A 4,087-nucleotide genomic window follows, 5' to 3' on the forward strand; every position below is an offset into this window, starting at 1 on the left:
TATCAAGTGTGACAACAACTACCTTAAATGACCAAAACCATCTTTCGGAAAAGTGTATTGGAAGTGTCATTTTTACTCCCGACATCTGAGCTGCTGAAGACTCAGTGGATTAAGTTTGTTTTTAAGGGAATGTGCCCTCGATCTACCTAAAAGCATCTATGTTCGCGTGAATCATTCCTGATCCAGCTTCACCTACAGAAGACGTAAGTACAAGGGTTTTTTTATTGAATCTTTGCAAATCCCCATTTCTAAAAATGTGCTAATAAGCAAGTTTCATGATGAATGCGGCTAAAGTAAACAGTCCCTCAGAGAGCGGCTCGGAAACTTCTATTTTAGAACAAGCCATGTCTAATGATGATGGCTCAGGAACAGCACATTAATCATGATCCATCATTACATCTACATGTATAGGTTCGACGTCGATAACATCGACAGGTCTCTCTCTCCTCTTCACATACTGGGCCACGGTGGCTGAATTGTGTATTTATTCCAGACAAAGAGCACAAAGCACTGCTTGGGTTATTAACCTTCTCCCTGTTGACTGAGGTTCAATAAGCTGACCACTGGTAAAATGACTGAAACAGACCTTTGAGTGACTCGAAGCAGAAAAAAGGTCTTGATGTATGTTCACCAGGCACCCTTTTCAAAGGTCGACATCAGCAGGAAAAATGTGAAGAAGTTGTACATAACACTTACTTTTTTTCTTTTCTTTTTAAAATAATTTAATAGAATCAAAGAAGAACACAGGACTAGGTGTTAAAAGCTGTGCCACTAAGTGGTGAGCACTCTTTTGAGATTTACCTTATTAATAAGAATGGTAGACAATCAACTGACTGAAATTCTCCAAGTTGTGTAGGAGATAATTTTGATCTGGGTACAATTTTGGTTCGATAGAGCACAGGCTGCATCATCACTAGAGCACCCTTGCATCCTTGGGTGTTTCGGCCTTTCATCACTATACACTCTCCACAAGGGTGGCCCACTGCAGGATGATCAGTCCTCAGCAGCTGCCTGTGCTCCACCCTTCCCAAAAATGATAAAGTCTGCGGTGGGCTGAGATGTTGACAGATGGGAGTTTTTAGTGATTTATGCTTTACCTGGGGCCCAAAACGGATCATTCAGCTTGAGCCAGATCCACTGACTACTTCTTTCTGCCTCCTCTCTGAGACCTCTCTGATGGTCTTCCGTAAGGCTTGAACATGGATTCTGAGTTCTTTTAGTAGTCTGATAACCGATAACACCACAAATCCACTACAACCCACTTCAACTGGATAAAATTTAGTGTTGCAGCCGTGCTGCATTATTTCTGCAACAAGCTCTGCATAGCGCAGCTTCTTTCGCTCATAGGCTTCCTGATTGCTTGTCCTGGGAGGTTGGAAGTTGGTCATGCTCTGCTTGCTCTCCAAAGCTGATGCTAGGATCTTTAGGACCTGATTGTGTCTCCAGGTGTACCTCCCTTGCATGAGGCTGGTTTTGCAGCATGCCATGATGTACAGTATTTGAGAGTTGTTGGAGTTGGGCAAAGGGCACAGGCTGGATCTTCCCCGTTCAAGCCAAAGAAAGATCTAGTGAGTCTCCTTCAACTAAATTAGGCACAGCTACATTTCACCCAGTTTCCTGGTCTGCCCTACTCATCATGTGATGATAAAAACATGCTCCAGATAGTCATCTTTAGAGAGTAGCCTATCACAAGTCTTTATTGAGTTGATCACTTGTTAAACCAATAAAACACGCTGGACAAAACCTTACTGTTCACACTATCAGAAAACTGCATGTGCAGAATATTAACAATAAATAGCTACAATGATCAAACATATCTCTAATATACCTTTATTTAACAGAAATCAATATAAAATATAAACAGAGTTTTGAAATATGCAACCAGGGTTATATAGTTCAGCAGAGTAGTTTACTGTAGTTCAAATAAAGCTTGTGTCTTTCATGAGCATGATACAAATTATCCAAACAAATAATAAAAAAAAATGTTTGGTACTGCTGAGTCAATTCTGTTATATAACATTTTCTGGATGATTGCTGTTGTCTTCATCATGTCTGAAAATCAGAAATGTCCTTTTTTGTTTGGGGTGTTTTTGCGTCATTCTGTAAATGATTGGCATTATGATGATGATGAGACCACTTATAACAGCAGCGATGACGGCGATCTTAAATCCATTACCTTCTGCTTTCTTCTGTAAAGATGTTTCTGATCCGTCCCAGGGAGGTTTTTCTGGAAAGGTGAGTTTTAAATGTTTTATGACAGCGTTTTAAATAATAAACTCAACTTCAGCCTATCAGAGAATCTGTTGATTATTTCTTGACACAATTTAGAAACCATAATCAAACATCAACTTCCTTAAACCTTAAACACTAAATTCACATGATTTAAAATTATAAATGTGCTGGCAAGAGATTAAAAAACGTTTTCTGTGTTGCTCCAGTAACGTGGAGCTCAATAATCAATAACCATGATAGAATAAGACCTGTCTTTCCAGGAGTGACGACTTCAGTGATGATTTCAGGTTTGATGGTCGCTGTTAAAAGATTTTAAACCACTGTTAGCAGACGGAAAATAAATGTACAGCTGCAAACATTTATGAAATTATAAACAACAGTATTATTTACCAGTATTTAGATTTACGTCTACAGTGAATAATGTTCTTTTGACTCCACACTTTGTTTGCACAAAGAAGCTGAATTTTTCTGTCATTGCTGTAGTTGTAGTGTAGCGGCATGTGAAGCTGTTACTCTGTTCACAGGAGTTCACAGGAAACACTTCTTTATGGATTGTTGAGTCTTTATAGCTCTCAGGGTATTGAAACTTATACATTACAACGCAGCATTTAGCACACTGCTTAGAGATGTTGCAGGTGAAAGTTGCTTCTTTCCCCACAGATCCAGTCACATTTTGACAAGTTACACTGCAGAAATCTGAAAAAATAACAGCAATACAGTTTAAGAATAATAAACATTTATGTATTTATTAACAAGAAAGAATTCAGATTCACTTCCACACAGTATTGTGCATTTGTTGTTTATTTTATTTATTTATTTTTGTATATCAAATCAAATTTGACCAAATAATATTTTTTCCCTCATTATCTTTTAGATTTAGTCCCTCGCCATTCTCACACACGTTCTATGGGAAGGTTTATTCTCTTACCAACATCAGCTTGACAGACAGCGGTGAAGGTCCAAACCATAATGAACAACTGCACAGCATTTATGGCATTCATTGTTTTGATTCTGCAATAGGAAGAATTACAGATACCTCACAAATGAATCATAAACATGACTAATGAGGAAGTGTTTACAGAGCAGATACAGACTTTTAAGAGGACGAAATAACTTTCAGAAAACTTTCAGTGTTTTACTTGGATTGAATCAGTACTTTTAGGAATATTTTATTCAAAAACAATATATATTTGATTTAATAGGCTACAGAATATGATAATTACAGTTAAAGCGTTTCTTGACTTCAAGCCTGAGAATATATGTCAATAGCCCTACATGTATGTGTCTCATAATTTCGCAAGGTTTCACACAACATAATAACTCATGCTTTAATTTGGATGTTTTGAAGGGACTTATGGGTGCAATAATATAGCCACAAAAACACGAACATTCTTACAGTAAATCACTGCGAGTACACAATGTAACACACCCGTATGCAGCTGAATCTAAAGCGCTGTGACGCAAATCAAACGCCACGAACAATCTGTCCAATAATCTTTACTGTCAGAACCCAAAAACTAGTAATTCTATAGGAAACACTGCAATATTTAGTAGTTCAAATGAGCACAAAAACGTTTTCTATAGCCTATTCATATTCTTTTTTTAAACATCTGCACAATGCATAAACACCATGCACGTATTGATGGTTTTCCAGCAGCGCGTTATGAACTAGTTAATAGAAAAGGAATTATTTCGTGTTCAGAAAGAGTTATTTCTCACCTGCCGTCTGTGTGACTCTCTCTCTGCTGCGCACAAGAAAACGTATAAATAAGGCTACTAAACTTGAAACACGGCTCGCAGTTGTTCGTGTTGTTGTAACCAGCAGTTGGTGCTGTTACTAACCTGCAAATTTTCC

The 4,087-nt window shown here is 37.8% G+C and overlaps 1 long non-coding RNA gene across 1 annotated transcript; it reads right to left on the reverse strand.

The window, feature by feature from the left end:
• Positions 1-2,766: 2,766 nt before the first annotated feature.
• Positions 2,767-4,087, reverse strand: LOC122139293. Its single transcript, XR_006156189.1, has 3 exons — positions 3,952-4,087; positions 3,161-3,243; positions 2,767-2,928 (listed from the first exon to the last, which is right to left on the reverse strand). It is a non-coding gene; the product is annotated as an uncharacterized LOC122139293 (long non-coding RNA).

Source organism: Cyprinus carpio, chromosome B12, assembly GCF_018340385.1.
Source record: "Cyprinus carpio isolate SPL01 chromosome B12, ASM1834038v1, whole genome shotgun sequence".
Lineage (NCBI taxonomy): Eukaryota > Metazoa > Chordata > Actinopteri > Cypriniformes > Cyprinidae > Cyprinus > Cyprinus carpio.